This window comes from Saimiri boliviensis, chromosome 16 (genome assembly GCF_048565385.1).
Source record: "Saimiri boliviensis isolate mSaiBol1 chromosome 16, mSaiBol1.pri, whole genome shotgun sequence".
Lineage (NCBI taxonomy): Eukaryota > Metazoa > Chordata > Mammalia > Primates > Cebidae > Saimiri > Saimiri boliviensis.
The window spans coordinates 65,587,508-65,603,180 of record NC_133464.1 but is presented as its reverse complement, the minus strand read 5'-3'; the positions used below and the strand labels follow the sequence as shown (position 1 = coordinate 65,603,180).

Genomic DNA, 15,673 nt, shown 5'->3' with positions numbered 1-15,673 from the left:
GAGACAGTTTCTTCCATGACTCAGCTTTCAGCTTTTTTTCTTTTTGGCATAGTGAAAGTGTTTACTTTCCTTTCACACTATGAACCACTAAGTAACTCAAAGGAAAGGGGTGGGGATCCCAGCTACCCGGGAGGCTGAGGCACGAGAATCACTTGAACTTGGGAGGCAGAGGTTGCAGTGAGCTGAGATCGCGCCACTGCACCCCAGCCTGGGTGACATAATAAGACTCCATTTCAAAAAAAGAGAAAGGGGTGGGGATAGATGAGGAGGAAAAAAAAAATGCTTGTTCTGGGGAGAGCAATATAGTAAGAAAAGAGAAGTAAAGAAAAACTTCGTATTATCCCATGGAGTCTAACAGAACTGAATTCAAACCTGAGCTGTTTCCTTCAGTGTTTGTTTTGTATACTTGAGCCAGTTACCTAGTCCCTATAATCCTTAGGTTATTTATCCATAAAAGTAAAAATAAATTACAGGCTCACACCTGTAAGCCCAGCACTTTGGGAGGCCAAGGTGGGCAGATTACCTGAGGCCAGGAGTTCAAGACCAGCCTGGCCAACATAGTGAAACCCTGTCTCTACTAAAAATACAAAAATTAGCTGGGCATGATGGTGCACACCTGTGATCCCAGCTATGCAGGAGGCTGAGGCAGGAGAATCGCTTGAACCTGGGAGGTGGAGGTTGCAGTGAACCGAGATTGCACCACTGCACTCAAACCTGGGTGACAGAGTGAAACTCCATCTCAAAAAATAAAAATAATAAAAAATAAAAATACCTATATTACTAGATTGTTTTGAGGATTATGTTAAACTGTGTTATAAATATAAAACATATAGTATAATTCTTTTCAAAATAATTATAATTTTCACCAATTTATAGTTTTCTAAGAATAATCACTATGCCCATATAATTATTAAAAAAATCTTGAAACTTTCTGGTTTGAGGGATGATAATTAAATGCATTTCTTATTCTAAGAAAATAATTAGACATGTGAAGGGGAAACTATCTGCAAAACAATGCTTAAAATAAATAACCAACAATGAAGAAACAAAAAAATAAATTATAGCAGATTTGTTTTACAATGGACACACTTTAGAGAGATACACTATGCAACAGTAACTAAAAGAGAGCTGAAATTGCTGCCTTAATATCAGACAAAATGGATTTTCAGACAAAAATATTACTAGAGACAAAGAGAGACTTTTAATAACAATAAAGGGATCAATACATCAAGAAGATGAAACAATTACAAATGTATAATTTATGGTACTTAATTTATATAAAGCCCCAAAATGCATAAAACAAGAACTGACAGAATTGGTAGTAGAAACAGTTGGAGTTATAGTTGGCATTATAGTTTGGAATTATAGTTGGAGATTTACATCCTCCTCTCTCATTAACTGATAAAACAGCTAGATTTAAACAACAGTATCAATCAACTTGATCTAATTGACATGTATGAGGTGCTGCCCACCAACAGCAGAATGCATATTATTTTCAAGTACACATGGAAAAATTTCCAATATAGGTTTTATGGTAGGCCATAAAACAAGTAATAATAAATTTAAGAGATCATTAAAATTTAAAAATTAAAACATAATTAACTATGATTAAGTGGTATTCATTCCAGATATGCAAGAATGGTTTAATATATAAGAATCAATAAGTGCAATACATCACATTAACAGAAAGTAAGACAAAATGCGTATAATCATGTTAATGAAAACAGGGAAAGCATTTGACAGAATTTAACATTCCTTCATGATAAAAACTCTCAACAAATTAAATATAGAAAGTACATACCTCAACACCATAATGGCCTATTCAGGATGAGCCTGGAGTATCTTACAGTGCAAGAAAGTAAGGAAGTGTCCAAAATACAAAAGCAAAAATAAAACAAATAAAATCCCACAATGAGGAAGGTATTAAAAAGGAATACAGGAGCTTACTGAAGGCTCCCAATGGCCAATGCTGGAAGAATTTGAGCAAAAAATTAAATAAAGTAGTATTGGATTATGTATTATTCAATGTATCAAATAAATGTCCATGAGTCCATAATGATATAAATAAAGAAATAAATGGGGTAAAAATAAAGAAGTACATGGGGTAAAAAAGAAAATTAAAAATAAATGCGGAACAATTCCAAATAATTCATGTGGATATTCTACCTTCAAAGAGATGAGATGGTGTGGCCTGCACACAGTGACTTCAGAAGAGCATAGTGTGAAAACGGAATAAAAGAGTATCTTTCCTTTGGAGAAACCTGCTGAACACCACCTCAGCCAGGTGACTGAAGTCAACAACAGTGGTAAGTCATGTTCATTGCATGAATCCTTGACATGAGGAAAATGGCACTTTACTTCTGTGTTCTTCCTCTCTCAAACCTATAACTTCAAATTAATCATGAGGAAAACAGCAGACAACCCCCAGTGACGGGATGTTCAAAAAGATGCCTCTAAATCGTCAAGGTCATCAAAAATGAAAAAAGTGAGAAACTGTCCCAGCCTAGGAAGACACAACTACAAAATATCATGTGGCATCCTGGATGAGATCCTGGAATAGAAAAAGAATGTTAGGTGAAATCTAAGGAAATCTGAATAACGTATGAACTGAAATTAATAATAATGTGTCAATATTGGTGAATTAATTGCAGGAAATGTGCCATACTAAGGTAAGATGCTAACAACAAAGGAGACAGAGCATGGGGCATAAGAACTGTCTTTGCACATTTTCTGTAAATCTAAGACTATTCTAGAAAATCAAGTTTATTTTTTGAAAAGTACTTCTCTTTTCTGTGATAACATAAGACAGATTAGGGGAGAAATATAAAACAAAATCTAGGATCAATTGAAGTGGCATCATAAAGTTAAATTCCAGAAAAATGTGTACCATCTGGCTTTGTGGAACTCAAATGTGCTGGCTTAATGCTAAAGTGGCAGCCAGGAAGGGTTTAAATGATGTTATCATTAATACATATTTGGCAGCAGGAATTTCCATTATTAGCAGCTGAAAAAACATGCCATGGAACACGTGAACAGCACTGTACAGGAAAATACAGACTCTCCCAACTTTGCTCTCTTTCTGCAGCTGACATCTCCTGAGGAAAAAAAAAAAAAAAAGTTGAGTTCTTCTTTTCAGAGCCTGCAAGATTTATTTCTTTTTTAAAAAATCTATCTTTAATTACTGTATAATCCTCCCTAATGCTCAAAGACCCTTGAGCTCATTTGATGCCTAAAAGGACTAAGAACTGGGCTTTGTTATTATTATTTAGAAAAGAAACAGGTTCAGAGAGGGTCAGTGATTTGCTTTGAATCCACATTTGATAAGTTGTGGAACTGGAACTTGAACCTAGGTATTTCAAAGAAAAACTGAATGGCCTTTACACAACTAAAAATTATTTGAGACATCTTTTGTACTGTTGTTTGGCATATGTTAGCAGACATCAGACATCCAAAACAAAAATGTCACCTCCTGATGAGTGAAGGCAGCAAGGTGGGCTTTGGCCTTCCCAATGGGTACAGATACAAACCAGGAAATTCTGAGCAACACTGAGTCTCAGTTCTATCACTTATTTTCTTCTTTCAATTTGTCCCTCAATTGCTTTAGCTGCCTCTGCTTCTTGTATGAATCTGATCATTTTTGTCTTCGATTCCTGCACAGCTGAAGTCACTTTTCACCTTACTTGATTCTTCTTCCACACTGCATTTCAGCTTTAATCTCCTCTCTCATCGCTCGACGCTGAGACTCTAGTCCCTGTTCCTTTTTGCCTTAGTCTTGACCACATGACAAAGAGTATTAGACTATTAAAGAAGACCCAAATGCTATTTTGAATAGAAAATCTGCACTATATTCAAAGGTTCACTTGGAAACTGAAGTACTTGAGAATTCAGAGTTATTATGAATATCTAATTCTACCTCATGTCTCTTCTGTGGGAGATAAGGTTTAATATGTATCACTTCTAATGAAAGGAGTTGAGGAATTAGGTCATTGTTTTCAATTTCACAGTAATATTTCACTGACCTCTAAAAATACCTCCTATTAAAATGTATAGAAACCAATTCTTGAGAAGAACTCAGAATTGAATAGAAGCAGAGAATAATACTGCATATTAGAAGAAGAAACGTCTCTTCCAAATAGGACCTTAGGTTTTAACAATTCAACCAACTCAGAAACAACAGGATCCTTTGAGATGTACTTAGATCTCTGTCAGTGAATTTCCCAAAGAAAGTCAGGGCCACTCTTATTGCGAATGTTGTCAGAGATTCATATTTAACACGTTGAGGTAAAGGGCCTGGGGAAATGTTATTGATCACTTCGAAATTAGTTTTTTAAACCTACATATAAAATGAAATTTTACACTTTAGCCTATTAAAACTCATCTCCATTTTTGAGTGAGTTAGAAAATAGTGCTGACTATATAGACCAGAGTGCTATTTTCCTTGTGCAGTGCTTTGCAAATTCTCATTGCCCTCTGCTAATAATTCTGAACTTATCTATATCTTCTTAAAAGGAGTTAGATTTTTGCACTTCTAAAGGTTGCAGAGCCAGTAGCTTTGTCTACATGTGACTGTGCACTGAAGGGGAATGTTCTCATGCTTCAAGGGGCAGGCAGATAGCCTAGGGAAGAGCAATGGAATGGAGCATGCTGGGAGAGCCAAGGCCTGAAATTAGGGAGTAGGGAGAAATGTTGGCTACAGGTCCTGAGAAGTATACTCCAGCAGATAGAACACTGTATCCAAGGGTAGGGAAAGAGACCCCAGATATGGGGAAAGGGAGTTGAAGATGGAGAGAATGTATTGGAAGCACAGATGTCAAAGCAACATAGTAGGAAAATTATGAAAGACAAGCAGAGAAAAGCAATGAAGACTGAAGGATAAATTAATACTCAGGTATTTTGTGAAAGGGCTATATATGTAAAGCAACCCCCATCTCTACTAAAAATGCAAAAATTAGCTGGATGTGGTCACATATGCCTGTAATCTCAGCTACTCAGGAGCTGAGGCAGGAGACTTGCTTGAACCTGGGAGACGTAGGTTCCAGTGAGCCAGGATTGTGCCACTGCACTCCAGCCTGGGTGACAGAGTGAGACTCTGTCTCAAAAAAAAAAAAAAAAAAAAAAAAGAGAGAGAGAGAGACAATGCCAATGGCCAGAGAGCAGAACAGTGGTTACCAGGGACTGGGGGTAGGAATGATAAATGAGTTGTTTAATGGGTTCAGAGTTCAAGTATGGGATGATGAATAGGTTCTAGCGATGGATGGGAGTGATGATTCCACAGCAATGTAAATGTACTTAGTGCCACTCTACTATACACTTAAAAATGGTCAAAATGGTAAATTTTAGGTTACATATATTTGAGTACAAAAAATTTTTAATGAATTTTTAAAAAAGAGAGACAGTGGCAGCATCAGATTTCCATCACAGAAACTCAGGTTCTAGGGACAAGGGAGAAGCCTGATTCTCAGAACTGGCATGTGAGGTGGAAACTAAATTGTGGGTGATGGAAGGGCCTGTGTGCAATGCTGAGCTCAAGATCAGAAGTGACCAGAGGTACATCCGACTGTGTGCAGAGACTGAGAGTGTGTGCTGGAACACTTGACTGCTACTTAACCCTGGGAAATGGCTGAGTCTGAATGTGGGCTTAAGTAGCCTCAGCTATGGAGGCCAAGGAAGCCTAGAAAGGCTGGGTATTGGGCAAGACTAATACATGTTGGTTCTCTGTGATCTCATTTTCCTCACCCAGGACTTATGTTGAGGAGGACAACAACAAAAAATCAGCCCTGAGAAAAACCAGCTCCCACTGAAGGAAACAATTTGAACACGAACAGAGTGGAAACAGGATATAGGGCTCCCAATATTTTAGATCAGCTCACTAACTAGTAGACAATTCTTCCTTTTAAAGAATTCTATACCTTTTCACTAATGAATTCATGTCCCTATGGAGCCACAAAGGATGAGAATTTACCCCAAATGTATACTTAAATTAGATCGCCTTGTAAGAATGCTTTAAAAAATAAAATGCAGCCATCTGTGACATATTAAGACTGTTAATGTACTCATTGACATAAATACCTGAAGGGTTTTTATAACAGCTGGAACATGGCTCAAAGATCTTTTGTATTTGATTTTTAATGTACTTCCAAAGTGACTTCATAAAATTGCAACCACTACACCAGCGGGACTGAGGTTTTGTTTAACTCCTTGAGTCCTCATCTTCCACTGCTATTGATGCCAGTGATTACCATTACTACTCACTCTAAACATCTTGAAGATAAAAATCAAACCCCAAATACATTATCAATTGAGAGAAAAGACTTAAAAGACAGGCAATCAAGACCTGCATGTCCCTGGCCAAAACATCTCTCACAAAATGACACTTCCTTGGCTCAATCTTCACTCCCTCTGTAGAATCCCTAGTCCTTTCAAATTCTTCCCATATGGGTCTTAGCAAGGCCTAAATTCCTCCCATATGGCACCAATCAAGAGTTCAGACAATAAACCTCCTCAGCTGTGACTGAACCCCAGACTGTCCAGCCTACTGTGGGACTACATCCATCTCATCTCTGCCAGAGGTGACGGCTTGGCCTCTACTGCCCACTAGACAAGCTGTGAGTTGTTGATATCCATGCTGAAGCTGATGGTGACTGAAGCAGAAGGAACTGATGTCTGAGCCACTGCAGCCAGTTATGACAAACGCTGTGTCACCCTTAGGGTCATCATTCCATTTCATCTCCACCCCATCATCCTTGAGTTTGATTCAATCATTTATCTGTTCTTTTCAGTCAACAAAATGTTTATTAAACATTTATTATGTGCTGAGCACTGAAATAGGCTGATGATGTAGAGGCTATGTGCAAAAAAAGCATGATGGAGCTTACACCCCGGTGCACAGATCAACAGTAACAGGAGAACAAATTAATAAATGCATAACTACTTATGTGAAGTGCTAAGAAATAGTCAAGGTGCTGTAACCAGGAATGTGAGCAGATGGAGTGGTCAGGAGCAGGCCTCCTTCAGGAAATGACTTTTAAAATGAGACTCAAAGGGTGAGAAGGAAACAACCATTTAAAGAGCTGGGGAAAGAGTTTTGCAGGCAAAGGGAGGAGCCTTAAGAAAGAAAAACACAGGGGACATTCAAAGACCTAAAATAAAACTTCAGTGAGTGTAGCTAGAGCCAAGTAAGAGAGAGGCAGAGTGGTAGGAGGCTGGGTTGAGCAGTAAGCGGGGCAGGTTATGTTTGAGTTCTGTAGGTTGAACCTGAGAAGCCATTAAATAGAAGGGGAATGGATAGTTTTCTTTACATTTTGAAAAAAAAAAAGTAAAGTTCATCTTGACTGCTATGTGGAGAGTAGATTGGACGAAATTAGGAAAGGAAATAGGAAAGTCATTTGTAATCATTTAGGTGAGAAATGATAGCTTAAAGTAGGACAGCAGCAGTCAAGATGAACATGAGTAAACAGGAAGGATTTGCTGATAGGTTCAATGTAGAGGTGTAGTAAGGGAGAAGAAGAATCATGATCGACTACCAAGTCTCTGGCTTCAGCAACTGGATGGATGATGATGCATTTAACTAAGATCAGGAAGATAAAAAACAGACTGCAGAGAGGAAATAAAAAGTCTGCAACATACTGAGTTTGACATGCTTATGAGACACTGCAGTGAAGCACTGAGTAGTCATTTGCATATATTCATTTGTTAACATATATTTTTGAGTCTCTGCTATGTGTAGGAACCGAGACCAATTCTAGAGGTATAGCAGTAAACATATCGAAGATGATCTTTGAGCTTAGGAAGTTTACAAACAAGCAGGTAGGACAAACACTAGGCAAGTAACTAAGCATGATATAAGTACCAGTGCAGAAACAAGCTGTGGGGGTGGGTGAGGGACGAGGAACAAGGAGGGCTGACAGTCTGGGTGGCTAGCAAAGGCTTCCTAAGGAAGTTTCCTAAGATACTTAGCTCTGAAATAGGAATGAAATTAAATCAGTAAAGAGGTGGAGGCAGAGTTTCAGGCAGAACATGTGCAGAGCGTGTGTAGAGGCCTGGAGGCAGAAGAGATTAGGTTTTTCCAGGAACGAGTCTTATAGAACTAATTCTTTCCCAGAATGTTCTCAGTCCTCACGAAATTCCTCTGTTAGCAGGCTAGTTCCACTCATCCTCCAGACAAGCTGGAGTGGCCAGAGAGTCAACGCAGCTTGCACTCCAGCCAGGACTCTTGCTATACTGGGTCTAAAAGATCTAAGTTCAATCTTTAATTAATAATTCCTTGAGCACCTGACTGTGAATCATGGAGGTCTAGATCAGCAATTCCCAACTTATTTGACACCAGGGACCTGTTTCGTGGAAGATAATTTTTCCAAGGATTGGGGTGGGGAGGGAGAGATGGTTTGGGGGTGAAACTGTCCCACCTCAGATCATCAGTCATTTGATTCTCATAGTGAGCGGGCAACTTAGATCCCTCCGATGCACAGTTCACAGTACGGTTTGTGCTTCTATGAGAATCGAAGGCTGCTGCTGGTCTGACAGGAGACAGAGCTCAGGCAGTGATTCTTGCTTGCCCACTGCTCACCTGCTGTGCAGCCTGGTTCCTAACAGGCCACAGACTGGTACCAGTCTGCAGGAGTTGGGGACTCCTGCTCTAGATGAACTTCTTGCCTCTCAGAAAGAAAAAGAACTTGTCACTTAGTGGAGAATGAAGAGTGTTAAACTAAAACTATGTCTGAAGAACCATGGAGAGATTGAACAAGGAGTAACTGGTCCTCCCTGGAGCCACAGAGGAGGCATCACAGAAAAGGAGGGAGAGAGAAAGAAATGGCAACACAGACTTTGGGTGAGTACTTGAGATCGATATGTGCGTTTGAAAAATGGCAAGCAATTTGGGAGAACAAACCATTCTTAGAACTCAGTTCACCCAATGACTGTAATTTCCTCTCTTGGATACATGATCTTCTCCCTTAACACTGAGAAGATTTCTCTGTATTTGATAATAGCTATAATTTTGCAACTGGCAGTTTTTTTCAAGGAGAGACCCTAGTATGGAATACTTATGAGACGATCTAATGCTTGTGGTCATATGAGTAAGGGAGGGAGAACCCCCCAGGAGTCAAGCTGAAGGCCACAAAGCTTTATTCCTACTTGCGAAGTTTCCATCACCTTTGCAGGGAGTCCCGAGATAAGTAGGATAGAAACCCTCTCCTTACCAGTAAAGATAAGCCACCCACTTAGCGGCCCCTCTGTTCCATCCCCAGAAAGACGCAAGGCCTTTGCTAGCTCTCCATACTCCCTACTCCCTGACTCGCAACACCAATATTGGAACATATGCCATTTGGAAACTCTCAAGCACAGCCTTCCTTCAGGATTGGTTTGAAAATCATTTTGCTTTTGGCATTTTTAATTAAAGTGGTATTGCATAAAAACAGATGAAAATATCTCAATAACTCAAACTTATTAGAAAATGGAGATGAGAAGAGAGAAAAAAAGTAAGAATGGGAAGAATCCTAGAAAGGAAATGAGTCTCTGTGAGAAATTATTTCCCAGTAAACTCCCATGTTAATCACAGCTTTCAGACGTCAGTATCAGAGGCTTCAGCTGAGTGATAATTAGAAACCAAGCAATCTTTCTGAAAGAAGTACAAGATGGAACATTATTAGGTAAAGTAGTGTTTTTTTCTTTTTTCTTTTTCTTTTTTTTTTAAACTCAAGAAGTGTGCTGCTGTTCCTTAAAAGCTTTGAAATGCAAGAACATTAAACACAAAGGCAGCGTGCCAGGAGTAGCGGAAAACTCAAGGATGGATTTTTTTCTTGTCTTTCCTGAGAAGAGTCAAGTTATTTAGTCATATAAAATTAAAACACCCCAGTGTTGCCAGGGGCCAGGGAGAGAGGGGAAGGGATAAACAGGGAAAGCACAGGGACTATTTAGTGCAATGAAACTAGCATGTATGAAACTATAATGGTGGATACATGACATTGTGCATTAGTCAAAACCCACAGAATGTGAACTCCATGTGTGAACCCTAATATTAACTATGGATTTTATTTAATAATAATGTTATTCAATAATATTAGTTCATCGGTTGAAAGAAATATACTAGACTGCAACATGTTAATAACAGGGGACTGTAGGGGAAGGAAAGGGAGTATATGGGAATTCTCTGTGCGTTCTATTCAATTTTTCTGCAAATCTAAACCTGCTCTAAGAAATCAAGTCTATTAACTAAGAACAATTTAAAACACTTCAAAGTTAATTGCTCAACTTGATCTCTTCCTTCATTTCATATTAGACTTGATGAAATATGTAGATGTCATTTAAAGCCATTGTCTGAATGAGATCGTCAAGAGAGTGAATCTGGAGAAAGAGGAGTCTGAGGACTTGCCCCAGTGCACTCCCATATTCAGAAATCAGAAAAAAAGAGAATCCTCAGAGGAGACTGAGTAGAAGCAGCCTGTGAAATCTGAGACAATGTGAGTAATTTTGTGTCCCTGCAGTCGAGTAAAGGCTTGTCAGAGTGGGGAATCTGCATCAAATACTGCTCAATGAGATAAGGATGTAGAGTTGACTGCTGGATTTGATAACTTTGATATGAACCATTTTAGAGACGTGGTGGGCACAGTATCCTGACTAGGGAAGATTTAAGAAAAATGAGTAAAGACAGAGTAGGGAAAACAAGCCTAGAAACCACAAGTTTCTTTATGAAGAGAAATGGAGGGATAGTGAAAAAGTCGTGTTTTGCCAGCCTTCAAAATAGAAAGGAAAGGGCAAGGAAGTTAAGAGGAAACAGTGTGATTACAATTGCGGGCTGTGGATTCTAAACCAGTAAGAAGCTAAGTTGAGGACATGAAGAAAAGGGTGAGGTAGGCTCAATAAAGTGAAGACTTATTTCTGAATAACCATTAAAGTTGTGGTACAAGAAATAGCATGCTGATCAGTGTCAAGGTCATTGTGCCACAAATTAATTTTTGTGTTTCCAAGTGCTGATGACAATGAACCAAGCCTACACGGAAGTCTCATTGTATTCAAATGATAAATGGAGTACAAATCATAATTACAAAGACTAACCACAGTTTGATTTCCTTGTTTCTCAACCTCATAGTTTTTAATTGTTTCCTTTCCTCATGACAAATTTCTAATAGCTCTTGGTATAATTATTAAGAGTTATTTTAATGAAATCATTATCTCACTCTTCTGGTTTCACATGACTTTTCTAACATAAAGATTGAAAGTTCATTCTGAAGAAAATGAGGCAAATTGTCCTCCAAGTAAATTACTACATGCCAGTAAATAACCAAATTTATATTATTATTCTGGTGGTTTTGAGGAAGAAGTGACAGGAATACCAATTACTGGTTACAATTTATTTATGCCTATCATTTTGCTAGGAAACTGCTCATCTGTGCAACAGCATCACAAGGTAGCTATTATTATTTTATTATTATTTTCATTTTACAAGTGAAGAAGGAAGGACTTAGGCTGTATGACAAAGAACACATAGCTAAGAAGTGACAAAACCTGGGAATTTGAACTCCAGACATGACGACACAAGATTCCTTCTCATTCCTTGACTTTCTCGTCCATACACTTTCTGGTATCACCTGCTTTGTGAACTGCAGCACCAGTCTCTGGTGGTTTAACATTTTTGTTGTGGGAGCACAAGTTAATAGTTTGCTGTAAGTTGACAACCCAATTAAGACCCCAGAGGCTGTTTGTTAATTTCTTCTGTCATTCACTCATTTTACCTAACTACCCTTAGTATAGATTGGGCACATAATACCACTTTTCTATGAATGCTACCCATACTATACTGTCTCTCATTATGACTGATGCACTGCTGATTTTTCAATAGTCAAGGAAGAGGGGCTATTCAGTTCTGCCACTTTATTTTCAAAACCTCAGGAGACACAGAATGATTATTATCACCTGATTCTTAATCAACATCTTATTTTACAAACTTAAACTGATCATAGTGCTACTTGAAAAAGTCATATTTTTAGAATGAAAAAGATATTTCCTAAAAATGAATGAGCTGTTAATGGTTCCCTTTCTCCTACAGACACCCAAGCCAACATTGAAGAGCTTTTTTTTCCCCAGTACCTTTCCCTTTGGTTTCAACTAACAACTTGCTGATAATATGATCTCTTACTTTGTTTCTTTCCTCCTATAACTTGGTTTCTAGCATGACTACATTGTAGTTATCTATTAAAAATGTGGTTGTCAAGTAATAGGCATCCTAACTTCAGGTTGTTATTTGACATGGAAGAAATATAAGATCTTCTGATGTTTAAATAAAATTTTAATCAAAATTATATTTAGAATTAAAAGAAATTTAAAAGCACAGTTTATCCACATTTTTAAGAATCAGAGAGTAGCTTATATCAAATCAGCTCTTCCTTTAATAACATCAATGAAATTTGGACAAAGAGTAAAATGCAACAGTTTGAAGGCATTAGACAACAATCAAGGGAGAAAGAAGCTAGGGAATAAATATCCTGGAAAGAAAGAAATGCAACGAAACAAATTAACGTTATCTATTGCTCCTTATCTTGAGACATTGTGCTATTGCTAAACTGTGTAGGGTAAAAGGATTAGAAGGCAAACAGAAAGATACACAAAAAGATTTAAAAGCCTAGCAAATTTTTGTTGGTTTCTTGGTGCTAGGAGATAAAAATTGGAGTTCAAAGCCCAACGAAAGAGAGGCAGTGGAAAACATTCTGCTATTGAGTTGAGACCCATAAATAACTACACACTGAGAGTAAAGGCAGATTAGAAGTAGACAAGTCCTCACAAAACCAGAAACCCAGCCTTGATTTCTCCCAGTTCCCCTGTGAACCAAGGTTATATACTTCTACTTTAATTATTTGCAAGAATAAAAATAAATATTTTGTGCAAGAAGATATATCACCAGAGCCACTACAGTATTTCATAGGTAATAGGAATTATTCAATTGAAAATGACTGAGCATGCCTGATCACAGGACCAAACAATTGAATATCAAGACATAAAGAGCAAATAGTAGAAATGGATCCACAGGTATCTCAGATATTGGAGTTATCAAAGAGACTTCAACTTTACTGTTATCAGTATTTTTTAGAAAATTGATGACAAGAATGTAAGGGTATATAAAATATAGTAAGAAAGAGCCAACATTTGTGATTGGCCTTATAGAAGTAAAGGAGCAAGAAAATGTGACAGGAGCAATATTTAAAGAGATAACAATTGAGAATTTCCAAAGTCCAATGAAGCATATCAACCCACACTTTCAAAAAGCTCTAAGAAACTCAACAAAGATTAAATACAAAGGAAACTACCCCAGGCACAAGGTATTCAAACTGCTGAAAGCTAAAAGTAAAGCAATTTAATTTTTTTTTTTTTTTTTTTTTTGAGACATAGTTTCGCTCTTGTGGCCCAGGCTGGAATGCAATGGTGTGATCTTGGCTTACTGCAACAGTTACCTACTGGGTTCAGGAGATTCTCCTGCCTCAGCCTCCTGAGTAGCTGGGACTACAGGTGCTGGCCACCATGCCCAGCTAGTTTTTGTATTTTTAGTAGAGATGGGATTTCACCATGTTGCCCAGGCTGATCTCAAACTCCTGACATTAGGACATCCACCCATCTTGGCCTCCCAAAATGCTGGGACTACAGGTGTGAGCCACTGCGCCCAGCCAAGCAAAACAATTTAAAAGCAGTTCAAAGAAAAAGACTTACTACTTTAAAAATAACAGTGATAAAGTGACTGATGCTCAACCTTAATGTTGGCAGTCAAAAGACAATGGGGTAAGATCTGTAAACTGATGAAATGAAATAACTGCCAACATAGAATTCTATATTGAGTAAAAATATTCTTCAAAAATCAAGGGGGAGATAATGTTTGCCTATTAACACAAATACACAATAATAAATTTTTAAAATAATTATTGAGCAAGTTAAAAAATTATTTTAAATGAAATCACAGGAATGCACAATGGTGGAAACAGTATCAGAAAGGGTAAACATGTGAGTCAATATATTGACTGTTATAAACAATAAAATAATAATATAAGTGTATTTATATTATTATAAATAAACATTATATTTATATGTTATGGGGTTTAAAATACATGCAGAATTAAAATATGTGACAAAAACAGTACAAAAAGCAGCAAGGAAAAACTGGAGTTAAAATATCAAAAGTCCTTGCATTGTCTGGGGGGGTGTTAAAATATTAGTTTATTATGGGCAGTAATAAGTTTAATGTGTATATTATAATCTATCAATCACTAAAAATTATATTTAATATGCTAGTAGAAGAAATAAAATAATAAAAACTACTTGATTCCTCCAAAAAAAGTGAGAAATGAGAAGTAAAGGAATGATGGTTAATAAAAATAATGATGATAGAAGCAGCAGAATAAACATTTTAAGAACAACACACAAAGGCATATCATAATTAAATTTCAGAACATCAATGATAAAAGGAAAATCTTAGAAATAGCAAGAGGGAAAAGATGAATACACAGAATATCAAATATAAGAGTTACAAAAGATATCTTTTCAGAAGCTATGCAAGCCACTAGACAATGGATTGAAACACCAAAAAAAAAAAAAAAAAGAAAAGAAAAAAATCTAACTAGAATTCTGTATCCAGAAAAAATATATTTGAAAAACTAAGTAAAAAATAAGGACTCTTTAACAAGAAAAAATTTGACAGAATTCACTGCCAACAGAACTGTAATGCAAGAAATAAAATCAGAAAGAAATGGTATTTGAAAGTTTGAGTCTACATTAAGGAATAAAGAGCATCAGTAATGGTTGAGAAGTGGGTAAATATAAAACTTTTTTCATGTGTAGTCTGCTTAAAAGATAATTAACTTTTTAAAGCAAAAGTAATAGTAATGAATTGTAGCATTCATAACATGTAGAAGAAAAATCCATCACAGCAATAACATAAAAGACAGAATAGGGAAGTACACTGTCGTAAGGTTTTTATACTGTATGTCAGGTAGTAGTTGATTACTTAAAGGTAGAAAGTGATAATTTAGAAATGAGTATTACATGTTCTAGAAGAACTGCTAAAACAATTAAAAAGAGGTATAGGTAATAAGACCACAGTGGAAAGGGCATAGAATCATAAAAATTATTCACTCCAAAAGATGTTAGGAAAAGAATAAAAGAAAAAAAAGTTTAAAAAATAGAACTTTTAGCTATTGAGATGGTAGATTTCAACCCAATTATGTAAAAATTATATTAAATTTAAGTTCCTTAACCACTCCAATTAAAAGGTAGAAATTTTTAGATTGAACAAAAAGCAAAGTCCAATTATATTAACATCAGACAAAATACATTCCAAGAATATTACCATAATAATTAACAAATTGCTTGACAGGACATAATTATAAATGTTTATGCCTCTATAATAGAGCTTCAAAATATATAAAGATATAACTCAAAAGAGAAATACACATATCCACAATTAGAGTTGGATATTTCAACACACTTCTATCACTAGTTGGTAGAAAAAAATAGAAAGTAGCAAGAGGAAAAAAAAAAAAAAAATATATATATATATATATATATATATATATATATAGTGATAGATAGATAGAGTAGCAAATATAAGAGTTACAGAAGACTTATTTTCAGAAGCTATGTGAGATAGTAGACAGTGGATGGTTGGTAATCTTCCACTCAACAACAGGAGAATATA

General features: G+C 36.6%; 1 protein-coding gene across 7 annotated transcripts in view; it reads left to right on the top strand.

Moving 5' to 3' along the window:
- The window catches only part of LACC1 (laccase domain containing 1), a 184,645-nt gene extending 169,088 nt beyond the window's left edge, over positions 1–15,557 (top strand). Inside the window, exons 9-10 of one of the 7 annotated variants that reach the window (XR_012514409.1) lie at positions 2,175–2,306; positions 10,277–15,557. The gene's annotated coding sequence lies outside the window, so the exon portion shown is untranslated. Of the gene's footprint in view, positions 1–2,174 lie in introns of all 7 variants that reach the window. The other 6 variants (XR_012514407.1, XR_012514405.1, XR_012514408.1 and 3 more) reach the window with 6 other exon arrangements.
- Positions 15,558–15,673: the final 116 nt, after the last annotated feature.